This window comes from Seriola dumerili, unplaced genomic scaffold, assembly GCF_002260705.1.
Source record: "Seriola dumerili isolate Sdu_G_001 unplaced genomic scaffold, Sdu_1.0 BDQW01000086.1, whole genome shotgun sequence".
In the NCBI taxonomy this organism is placed as follows: Eukaryota; Metazoa; Chordata; class Actinopteri; order Carangiformes; family Carangidae; genus Seriola; species Seriola dumerili.
The window spans coordinates 170,203-182,497 of NW_019174341.1; the positions used below are offsets into that span (position 1 = coordinate 170,203).

Consider the following 12,295-nt stretch of genomic DNA (forward strand, 5'->3'; position numbering starts at 1 on the left):
GACTCACATTCAAGTGAAACATCCATAGAAACAAATACAAAATGCTCCATTTTCACAGCTTTTGAAGCTATTCACACACGTCAGCACGGAGAATGGTTTACCCTGCATTTCTGCTGTAAAGTTAAAGACATTTTAACATGGGAGTCTATGGGGATTGCTCAGATGATGGAAGCGATAATCTGTTGGTCATTAAGGAACTGCAGTTTTTGGTTCTTCAGTGTTGGCTTCATGTTTCAGGAGAAATCAAATCAGCACATTAGGCTTTTAAAATATATATATATATAGTATATATAATATATATATATAGTCTTAATCAAAACCAACATTATTTCCCTAAACGTTACCAAACGCCTCAGTAGCCTAAAGCTAACAGTGTGTGAACCACCTTAAATGGAAAGGCGGGTAAAACAACAGTAGAGATGTTATTTAGCAGTATGTAGAGTAAATATAGTGTTTGTAAGATACTGTAGGGTTTCATTATTGCATCATTAGTAGTTTTTTTTTCTCAGGCATATCACCACCATATTATCACGTCCAGGATTCTGGCACCAAATTAAACTTCCAAGCTTATTAGCGGGAACGAGTTGACAATTGTTTACAGCAGCAAAACCTTGTTTCCAGGCGTCGCTGATGGGGAGAGTCGTGCACCTTCACACCTTCACACCTGGGACGCTGCCAGTTCGACCACACCGGCACATTAACAGCTCCAGCACAGATTTTTAAAATTTTTTTTTTAATCAGGAGTCTTTGTTGTGGAGCTGATGATGCAGAGAGAGGTGTTATTCATTCCTCTCCTCTGGCCATGTCACCCTGGGGTTTGAAAGTTGCCAAGTAGCTGGTTTGTTATTGTGTTAAATCTAGTCACAGCTGTTCTCTGAGAACTATGGATGATTCTCACAGTCAGAAAAACACACTGCGATAAGTCTGTGTGTCAACTCTCCTCCTACCAGCACTGCAAAGTGCTTGGATACATAACACTGATTTACTGTTTCCACTTCTTTACTCATGCATATTTTATAAACAGTACTGAGGGATCGCGCTGGTGCTCTTTGCATTTTTTCGTCTGATTACTGATCTGCTGCAGGCCTCTCCGTCTTTATGTAGCTGACAGTTGGTTTTAGATCTGTGGTGTGTTCACAAGCTGGAGGAATCTCCAACTTCAATAACGCTCCACACTTCTGGACACTGTTTTTTTTTGTTATGCCTCCACGCCAGAGGTATGTTGTTTTAGGACCACATGGCAATTATGACATTTCACACCAATTATTAATATTTTATATGACTTTCGTTTTTACTTTATTTTCTCTCTGAGAATAACAGAATCATAAACTACCAGAGCCAGCGTTAAAATGTGTCTCCACATGCATCTCGAGTGTAATTGGATCTCACTCACTTCCCCGTTTTATATGAGAGAGATAGAGAGAGAGAGAGAATATTTAACTGCTTCAAATGGATCGAACTTTAATCCCGGTGTGAACTGCCGATCTTGGAGCTGTCCACCTGCGATCGGATCGCCGCAGACGGATGTTAGTGGCAGGTCTGAACAGGGTCCTTGAAGGTGCTGGGGGTAACTCTTCTTCTCCCACTTTATAACTGCAACGGTTCTCAGATCAAAGACTTGCAGCAGCAGTAAAACCAGTAACTGCAGGTGAAAACTCTTTATGTTTGCCCTCTGCCGCCTGTTGTTTTCTTCAGCTCTCATACCAAATACTTTTGTAGTATTTGTCAATAACACTGATATTTATTTAAAACAAAACCCCACTTGTTCCATGTAATCACAGCCAGTATAACAGAGCCTGTGTTTATCCAGTGGGACCGCGGCGGCACACTCAGCTACTCTGTGATGGAAACCTGCCATTGGCAGATTGATCATCCAATTACTTTCCCCCCTTCCTGCTCCCCGATGGGATCAGTTGAGCAAATGGCTGCAATACTTCATTTCAGATAAGGAGTGGCCTGCTCTTATGCAGAGTGTCTTTTGATGTATTTCCAGTTAGATGTAGCGGCGGCTTGGCGGTCAGACAGCACGGCTCCCAGCAGGCGTCGGCACAGCCTCCAGCCTGGAGCCACCGCGGAGATGACCGTAAGAGGTCTGCTGCTAATTGTGCAGAAATATGTCTCACATTTTGGTGGGAAAACAGATTACCATTGTCTTCAGATGGAAAACAATTCTGATCTTTGCCAGTGTGGGCGCACCGAGCTGCCAACCACAGCTGCTTGTGGAATGAAGCCACAGACATTTTTGCACCTTCTTCTCTTAAAGTCAGGATTAAGTGGTTCCAAAAAAAAAAATAAAAACATTTTCAGAATGAAATATTGAAAAGGATAAAATGAAACAGTGCTGCTTTCTGTAAGAATGGCCACTGCATCAAAGAGACAGAAGCTGTTGCTGGTTACTGCCATTCTGTTTTTAACACCACGCTGTGTATCCAACATACGAGAAGAATGACACTAATGGAGTCTGAGCGGTGAAATGTGTTTGTCAGATTTCTGCCTCGGCTCACACTATGTTTCCCTCCAAGAGTCTGTATTTATCTTTGTTTAATACATGAGAGGCTTCAGAATGTGTTTTATGAATACTCTTTTATAAGCCCGTTCCCTCCGAGTGGTATTAGAGGTTATTAGAATCAAACGGTGCATCTTCTGGGAAGCAAGTGAATCTCAGAGCAGTTTTAACCTTCACACTGAGATGTGTCATGTCCAAAATCAACAAGTCGAACTGAGTTGGATGCTGAAGAAAGATCGTGGAACGTCTAAAATGTAAAGGGTTGATCCTCAGGGGAGCACGGATGCCTTCAGTGAATCTCAGAGCAATCTTATCTGTTAGAGTATGAGATGTGTCATGTGCAAAATCAGCTATTTGAACTGAGTTGGATGCTGGAGGAAAGCTCGTAGAGCATCCAAAATATTAAAGGTTCGTCCTCTGGGGAGCATAAACGTGCTCAGTGAAATTCACAGCAATCTGTCCAATAGATTATGAAACTTTACATGTTGGAAATTCGGGCTGGATGGTGGCCGCTGGTACTTAATGAACTGATTAAATTTCAGGACAGTTTAATAAATGATTTAGTTGCTCTGGCTGCCTGAGAAAGCTGCTGTCAGCACTGTGCAGCTACTTTGAACAGTCTTATCAACAGCGGCAGCCTCGCCATCTGCATGATGGAGAGGTGAGGAGAGGAAGCCGTGCTGATGAGGAGATAGGAGACGATTTGTGGGACAGGCGAGCGCAATGAGAGAGAGAGAGAGAGAGAGAGGGAGAGGGAGAGGGAGAGAGACAGAGAGAGTAGCAGAGGGAGAGGGAGAGGCAGCAATGCAGAAAGCCTGAACAAAGTTCAGCATGTTTATTCATTCATGGCATTGCGCGAGAGTGTGTGTTTCTGTTTGTGTATGTGACTGAGGCTGTAGGGAGATAATGGGGTAATGGCGCTCAGTGAAGTGTGACGGAGAGAGTGATATGAAGAGGGAGGTTGAGAGGGAGACAGACGACAGAGGACAAAAGGAGCTAATTGAGTGTTGCCATTTAGCGATGTAGAGCCATCAGTGGGAGCTGATCGATTCAAACGTCTTTCTGAAGAGGAGAGGACCAGATGAGTCACGTTTACTGTGTGAGGACAAAGTACATGACGTCTCCTGTAGCTCCGCCGATGTATAATTGGCTTCAGCATTAAGTTATAACATAGAAAATGTAGTCTAGGGATTTATTTAAAAGCCACTTGGCAAATTCCCTTCCGTCTGATTTGGCCTTCAGGGTCTCACCACTATCACAGTCCTACTTTAGCTGCTGTGTTCTGCTACGTGCTTTTTTCCTTGTGAATGTATCACCCAAAAACAAGTGTTGAAAAATGTTCCAACAGCTGTTTAATGCCAAGTGTTCAAGAGAACTTAAATGTGTTTGATATTTCCTCCATTATCTGCCACCTGCATGTCTGTGGAGGGGTAGCGGAGGAATGAATAAAGTATTTGTCTTTCAAGAAGCGCTTGAAAAGCAGATGCTGGCTGCTCTGGAAGAAAAAGCTGGAGGTTTAACTTTACACATTTATTGTTATCTAACTCTTTTTCTAACGCTTGGACTTTTAACCAATCAGAGAAGGCTAAAGTCAGGGGTGGGAGCTCACAGCTGTCAATCAATAAATGCACACGTCTCTGGTCTACTCTACTCAAGTGAGTGCTAGCTGCTGGAAGACGCCGCTGTTGCTGACTCACAGTTTAGCAAACTCCCGATTCCTGCATTAACTGAGACAGTGAACACAACAAGGATGGGAGAAGTCACTCAGGTTGACGGTTCAGGCTGCATGCGAGTGTGTATGTACAGTAAAGGAAGAGAGAAATCTATAAATAATACACCATATAAACTGTATTTGTTTCTTATTTTCCCCAGTTTTTGCTCATGCATATTAAATCAATCTGCACTTTTAGAAACGGCTTATATTTAGAAAATGAACAAACAACAGGGATTTAATAATCCCCGTACTAGTCTGAGCCCCGGAGTACTGATGTGCACTAACACTTGGCAAAGATCTACCAGTAAGACTAATGTGATGCTACACCTGACAGTAGAGCTGTAATTGGGGCGGCAGAGTAGAAGAGATGTTCAGGGACAGCAACTCCAGGGTTTTCAGGTATGAGGGTTGACACTTTTCAGGTACGTGGGACAAAACATGTGTTCAGCAGACAGCAGAGGAGGTGGGGAAATGAGTCTCCACCACCTTCGCCGTATGCCACGTAAACCATCTTCCTCCTTTTGTTTACTCCGGCTACGGCAGCGATGCAGTGATACTGGACTGCTGAGATGCAAGTATGCTAAAGTATGACGTCATTGGTTTGTCATGCGGCGTCATAACCTAGCTGCGCTTCCTGTCAGTGCAGCAAACACTGACCTACAACATGCTCAGGCTCTCCCTTCGAGAATCACTAATTTAACGATAGCAGCAAGAAACTCAAGCTGGCACAGGAAAAAAAAAAAATTGACAGTTGAGTTTAATGGAGTTCACAAGGGCATTGGAATATTTTTGCTGAGGGAATAACTGAGAAGCTCCGGTCTTTGGTGATGTGGCGCGTCTGGGGATTAATCCACCACCCTGGAAACAGAGCTCAGCGGGCCGTGTTGAATCCACTGTGTCTCAAAGCTAATTGAATTTTTAGAAAAGGCATCAGGGAGGACGTTGATGGTGGTATTTGTGTGTGTGTGTGTGTGTGTGTGTGTGTCTGCATCTAATGCAGGAAGCCCACTTGTAATCCCCAACAGCTCTTATCACATTGAAATCAATTAATACAGTTTGAAACATGGAGCCTGATAAAATTTAAAGTTCCCATCTGTAATTTTTGGTCATCAATTTAAAATGTATTTACACACGTGGCTGTTAGAGGGCGATACATGGAAATATGAATTATGTATTTTTTAATCACAATTTAAAAATATAGGCATGTTTACAAACATATGCAAAAAAGCACAAAATTAGTCTTTAGAAAGAATTTAATCTAAGATCAAAGGTCCAGACCCTGATTTGTTTCCTGTCTCCAGCCATCAGCTAGATTAGTTCCTTTAACCAGGAATCTTTCTTGACTTTAACCAAGTAGTTCTAGTTGCCCGAACCTAACCAACCCGTAACCATAAGGGTGGCAGATCAGAAAAGACTATGAGTCATTTGGTTCATTTTGGAAGACGAATCATTTCTTTTGTTGTTTCTTTCCCCTACGGATTTTTAGTTTAGCGTGTGAATTATTCTTAACACACATGATGTCTTCGTTCAGCCCAATCATTTGCTTTAAAGAAGATATATTACTGACTTGGTAGGAGGGGACAAATTGCAGTTAAGATGTTTGGGATGTAGAGGAAGACCAGAAGTGACTAACTGCCCCTTTAAACGCTCCAGTCGGCAGATGTTGGTTTTAGTCATCGAAGTGAGACGAGCGTAACGCGTGTACATTTTATCAATGACATTTTAAATGCACACAGACACTTTGACAAGAGCCTGAGGCCAACTGCCGGGCCTTTCATGTGCTAACAGCTAATTCATGTTTGAGTGTGGCCCCATGTGGGCAGATGAAAGAGGTCCGGGCGGCTCCGGCGCCGTCCACAGGAGAAATGTGTGAGTGACAGGCTGCAGGGGAGGGGAGGCAAACAGAGAGAGGGATGGATGGTATAGTGGGAGTTCAGGTGCTGAATAAATGGTCTGGATTTCTTCTCTCCAACCATGTTGTGTGAGTAATTCTTCCCTCCGCTCCTCGCTGTGAAATGACCCCGACATCCATGACACCTCAGCCCTCCAATCTCCTCTGCTTCACATTCTAATAAAGACTAATGTGTTTGCCGACATCAGCTCGCTCTCATTAGCGTGATTAATTGCCTCCTTGCTTTCGGTAAACAGTATGAGCTGTATTCCAATTTATTCAGGGAAAATTAACCAATCATAATTAAATACTCTGATCTCTCTCTCCCCTTACCTCTCCCCATACAAGTTCTCTTCACACATGGGGCAAATGTTCGTTGATTAATTTCGCCTCGCTTCCTGTCATTAGTGGGATGATGTAAGTGTGAGCCTTCATAAAGAGCCAGAGTCGGCCTCGTAGCGGTCAGTTTTTAATGGGCTGATTTATTGCGGAGGCATACACGGAGGACATTTTGCCTTTTCCTCACAGTCTGACGCCGACCTCACAGAGCACCTTCTGCCCTTGTTGCAATGTCACACTTTACAGCGTGTAGGTCAGCTGCTGTGCAACGCAATAAACACAGCGATGGAAAGTAAATACGGCTGACCTTCAGTAGTCCAGAGACAAAAACTGCTCACTGGAAAAGTGGGGATGGAAGGACGGGGGGGGGCTTTTGATGGAGTGATATAGAGAGAGACAGCAGGAGATAAGAAAACAGTGTCATGGCTGTAAACTGCATCACAAACACACACAGCTTGGAGGGATTATAGGTTGAGGAGAGAGTGCGGTTACTCGCTGAACTGATCGCTGTATTAAAGCCTCATTTCAGTGGCACCAGCTCCAACAGCGGACAGTGAGGCTGGGGGTGTGTAACATCTGAACTGAGTGCAGCAGCTATGTGCCTCTGCACAGCATCATTGATTATTACATTTACTTCTTGCAAAAATCTAATTTTTCCTCTTTCTCAGAGTCGAATTGAACCAGAATATTGAGCGTCGAGCACGTATCACACTTGCTATAGTGTGATATATATATATATATAGCTATGAAAAACAACTATAGACCTCTTTATAGTTTTAAAAAGTAGCTACAAGTCAAACACTGAGACTTTCTTCCGTGCACTCACACATAGATTTTTGCAGCCAAGAAACCCAAACTATTTCAGTTTGCTTTTCAGCTTTTTCTTCATTTTAAAAGAAACTATTTGAAAGTTTTGCTATTGCTACAAAGCTAATGTTAGCATTATCAGCTGTTCACTTACCGGCGTATAAAGAAACGGTGAAAGTTCAGCATCAAATTTTTTTTCATTTACTCACCAACAGCTGTCTCCAGAGGTGGAAGGCAATCTTCTTGTTTTGCCTCTTTTTCTATTATTTCTTTTCTTGCACTGAAGTTAGCATGCTAACTAACTAGCTAGCTGTAGCGTCCAGTCTGCCCTGAAGAAGTAGCTGCTCAGAGGGCGCATCATAATCTTCTGTCTTGTAAACACAACAATGGCCGACGCTTTTGCCGAGACTGCTAATCAGCTGCTAATGCTAACATTGGCTAATTTAGCAATTGCAGAACTTACATATGGCTCCTTTAAGTGTCCTAGAACATGTTTTATATTGAAAATAGCCAGTAACTTAGTTCATCTTGAATTCAACAGTATGTCCTGCCAAGTTAAGAAGTAAAGGGAGAGAAAACCCAACAAAAGCAGTGTATGAAATGGAACTGGACACAGTGGGTAACAAGGTGGTGCAGAGGTTATCTCCATCACCTCCCACTAAGGCGGTTTCTTACCGCCCACCAGGTGCGTTTTCCTCTGGCATCACTTTTCTCCCACAGCACATGCTGGTGAGGTGAGTGGCTGTCGGTCTGTATTATGTGCCTCCTCTGTGACTGAGTGACTCTCCTGTGCACATGACACAAGCAGATGTGGAGGATGGATGGAAGGATGCCCTGCTTTTAACTGTTTTTTATTTAATTGTGTTAGTTGTTTTTCTGTTATTTGTAAGTGTTGTTTTGTAAAGTGCTACGTTAATAATGTTATTAAAATTATTATTATAAAGATTGTTGCAGAATGAGAATAGATGAATAAACCAGTATGTCTCGTCTGCTCAACTTCCCTTAAACTGTAAAACCAACCAGAGAAGAGAAAATACACTTGGATAACTGAGAGAAAAGCACAGTGGCAAAAACTTTGTCTTCCATGTCATCACTTATCAACAGCAGTGATAACAGTGCTGAAGTCGGAGAGAATGATTCCTGTCGCGTCCTCTGTCCGGCTCTTCACCTCTTGTGCTTCTCTGTGAGGAAAAACTGACTGAGTTTTTATTCTTAATGTGTTGAGATAAAGAAGAAACGGAGAGAACAGATGGGAGTGAGGACGGATGGAAACAAGAAGGCCCGGCTCATTTAGCATTGCTCAGCAGTTCTTTACCCTCCCTCACAATATCATAAACCAGACTAGGTCAGTACACGGCTCGACCGTGTGCAAACCTGAGGACGTAGTTGAAAACTACTTCCAATGGAAGTTAGCTGAAGCCTGCTCGAAAAGTTGCTAAATGTCACCAGACGACATAATGCGCTAATTAGCATATTCATGACAGTTTCTGCCCTTTATCTGTTTGTGTCTCCTCCTCTCTGTGATCACAAACTCTTCTAATAGAGCTGAATTCCCCATGAAGCTGTTCTCTTTCTGTTTCTGTCGAGTTTGAAATAGCGACTGAAATGCAGCCCATTATGATGACATGTTAACCAGCAGTCACTTCCAAACACATACATGACGGCGCCGCCGTGACTCCAGCTGTATTTACTTGTTAAACAGTCACTGAGAGAGGAAGTTAGAAGCAGCAGAATATCTTTCTTATTGTGTGTCTCACAGCTTCTGTCTTCTGTCTAGGTAACAAACTGCTGCTCCTCTGCAACTGAATAGTAGATACAGAGAGAGTTATACATCTGGCTCACAAGGCGACTCTTCTTCTTTGGAAAGTAGCAAAGGTTTTGTCCCAAAACTCACTGGATTTGTCATTTGTTGGGGGGTGTTTTTTTTTTTCAGCTGCTTTCGGGTCTGAAAATGAAAATTGTTGCGGATGCACTGGAAACGCCCTCTGACGGCGTATTAGAAAATGTCGGCACCAAATCATTTTGAAAGAGCAACAGCCAATGGGAAAAGCCCCAACACTTGGCCGACCAATGCTGTAACGTCATCGCTCACTCATGAACGTTGGGGGGATGTGGAGCTGTACTGTGGCGCAGACACTGAAAGAACCATCATCAGTTATATTTCCTGCAGCTGCAGGTTGTCTGCATGTTTTTAAAATGCACCTCCTCAGAGCACGTTCTCTCTCTCTTCATCTCAGTCGGCCTCGGCTCAGTTAGATCGCCCATTGGCATGAAAGTAAATAGTTTCCAGAGGATGAAGTTAAAAGGTCAACATTTCAACTTCTCTTAGTCTTTTGTGGCTTTTTGTAAAGAAGCTGTCAAAGTAATATTTCATGGTTTGACTGCTTTGGAAAGGATTTCTGTTCAAACCAGTGAAAGCACCGAGGGCTTGTGCTCTTATTCTCAATGAAATATTAGTGTAAAAAAAAAAAAAAATCAAATTTTGACATGCTTTCCAAAAAAAAACATCCTCCACAACTGAGATGATGTAGGTGATACGGAGCGGAGATAGCCAACTCTACTGTCAAACATCTCTTTTTGAAGACGCCTCCGTGCTACCTGAGGTTTGGATGAAGGTTGATCTTTTGTGTGCAAAGCTTATCAATTGGTAGCGATTATCACATTTGTCAGAAAACGTCTTCTTGCATGAAGCTTTTCATCTGCAAACAGAAAACTATATCTCTTCTAAAAAAGTAGAAAAAGCTCCTTTCCAAAAATACATCTCAAGTCTTTCACAATCATCCAAACAAATGTCAACAGAGATGAAGGGCGCATGAATAAAAGCCTCTAAATCGTTATACAAAGCAGCGAGGAAGAGCAATACACCATGAAAATCTTCAGTCTCATTTAAATCACATAACAAACAAAGCCTTAGCTTCTCAGGGAGGCCATTAAACCCACCTGCTCCTATGACTAATGGTAGCTGAACTAGAGGTAACTGCCCATAGAGATATTTGACTTGATTTCAGTGATGGATGGGATTTGATTACAGGTCCCAAAGCCGTCCTACAAAATCAAATCCGTCCACCTGGCGATGTTGATCAGACGAACCTGTGGGCTGTGACGTGCTCGAGCCTTTTGTTTGCTTGTTACACTTCGGCTGGAAGGAAGCCTGCAGCATTTGTCGGCGGTGGCTGGGGAGGGCGGGCATTTGTTGCAACTACTAGCAAACAACATCCAGGAAAGAAAAGTGTTGATGTATATTATACAGCGAGAGCATGTATGTTTGGTTTAAGTTAGTTTGATCCACCCTGTTTGTTTCTCTTTGCTCCTCAAAGACCAGGAACTGACGCCAGATAAATTCCATTCGTTCTTTCATTTGAAGACATTTGTTCTGCATCAGTGAAGTAAACCCTCTCTTACAGTTTGTCAGACTAATTCATCGCCTGTGTGGTTTAATGTTCTGTCTGTAATGTCTGCGTTGAAAATGTGAAACTCCCACAGGCAGAAAACTGAAGGAAAGTGATTTGTTTCTTCTTTGTCAGTATGAAGGGGAGTTCTGATGCAGAGGCATCGAGGGAACTGTGCAACTTTTAGTTGTTTGAAAAGCCCCCCCCCCCATCCTGAATGTGTCCTTCACTTCTACTGCAGCAACCAACCATCCATTTTCTAAACCGCTTATCTTGTGTCGGGGTGCGGGAGGGGGAGGGGGGGGCTGGAGCCCGTCCCGCTTACCAGCATGCAGTGGGCAAGAGGCAAGGTACACACTGGACTGTTTGCCTGTGCATGACAGAGTGCTGCAGTAACCACTGCAATGTAACCTCTGTGCTGGAGATGCACGGGTTTATTTAAAGGACAAGTTCACACAGGAAAGAAATGAGGAGCCTCGAATTCTGGATCAACTCTGTAGTTTCATCCTCACTGTCAAACATGTCAGCTGCAAACAATATTCTGAGTGTTCCTGCGTCTTTCTCCCCCCACACCCTCCTCTGTGCAGAGCACCTTAAGGTTCCACTGGAGGAGTACATGATGCGGATGCCGAAGGTTCACATCTTGAGGACAAAGAAGAGGGAGGGGCTGATCAGGACTCGCTTGTTGGGAGCCGCCGCGGCTAAAGGAGAAGTCATCACCTTCCTGGACTCTCACTGTGAGGCCAACGTCAACTGGCTGCCTCCGCTGCTGGGTGAGGAACACACACAAACACACACACACACACACACACAGACGCACGTTTATATACTGTATGTCAATATTTATGAGGGTCTGTGCTAATGCAATACATCTCCTATCCTCCAGCCATAACATGACTGTAAAAGCTGAGTTTTATCATCACATGGTAAAATGAAGGATGGCTGAAGTGTTCATGTTCTCACTCATTTTTAGAAATGTGCCACGTTTTCTGACATTTTTGGACATTTTGAGAAATTTTTCAAAAATTGTCGTCATTTTCCAAAAAGGTTCCCACTTTCAGAAACATCCTCACTTTCCGAAAAATGTTGCCTCTCTTTTCCAAAATGTCCTCACTTTGTGAAAATGTCCTCACCCTCATGGTTGTCTCACAGATTGAAGTAGACCAGAGACTGATATCTGCTCTACTTCTGCTGCTGTCAGATTGCTGTATCATACACAGAACCAATCACTGTCACACATAGACATACACACACACACACACACACACACACACACACACACACACACACACACACACACACACACACACACAACCCCTACCGTGAGGCTGAGTGCCTCCTTTTCTAGCTGATGGACTTGCTCACCCCCTGAACTCCCTTCCTCAATTACCCCTTTTCCATTAGGAGCTCTGTTTCTCAGCGTGGCGCCACAGAACTATTCACAACAAACTTTATGACCCATATTACCTTAATGTCAATCTGTTTACACAGTATGTGCAAGTAGGACCCGTGTCTGCCAGCGAGTAACATGAACAGGCATTCACTCTGTCTATTACAGTCTGCTCTTGCACTTTGAATATTAATGGAGAGACAGTGGCTGAGACCACATGATTAGTAAAATTACATTTTTTTTCTTGCTAATTTGCATA

At 43.2% G+C, this 12,295-nt stretch overlaps 1 pseudogene; it reads left to right on the forward strand.

The window, feature by feature from the left end:
* The window catches only part of LOC111221331, a 60,907-nt pseudogene that overhangs the window by 31,693 nt on the left and 16,919 nt on the right, over window positions 1–12,295 (forward strand).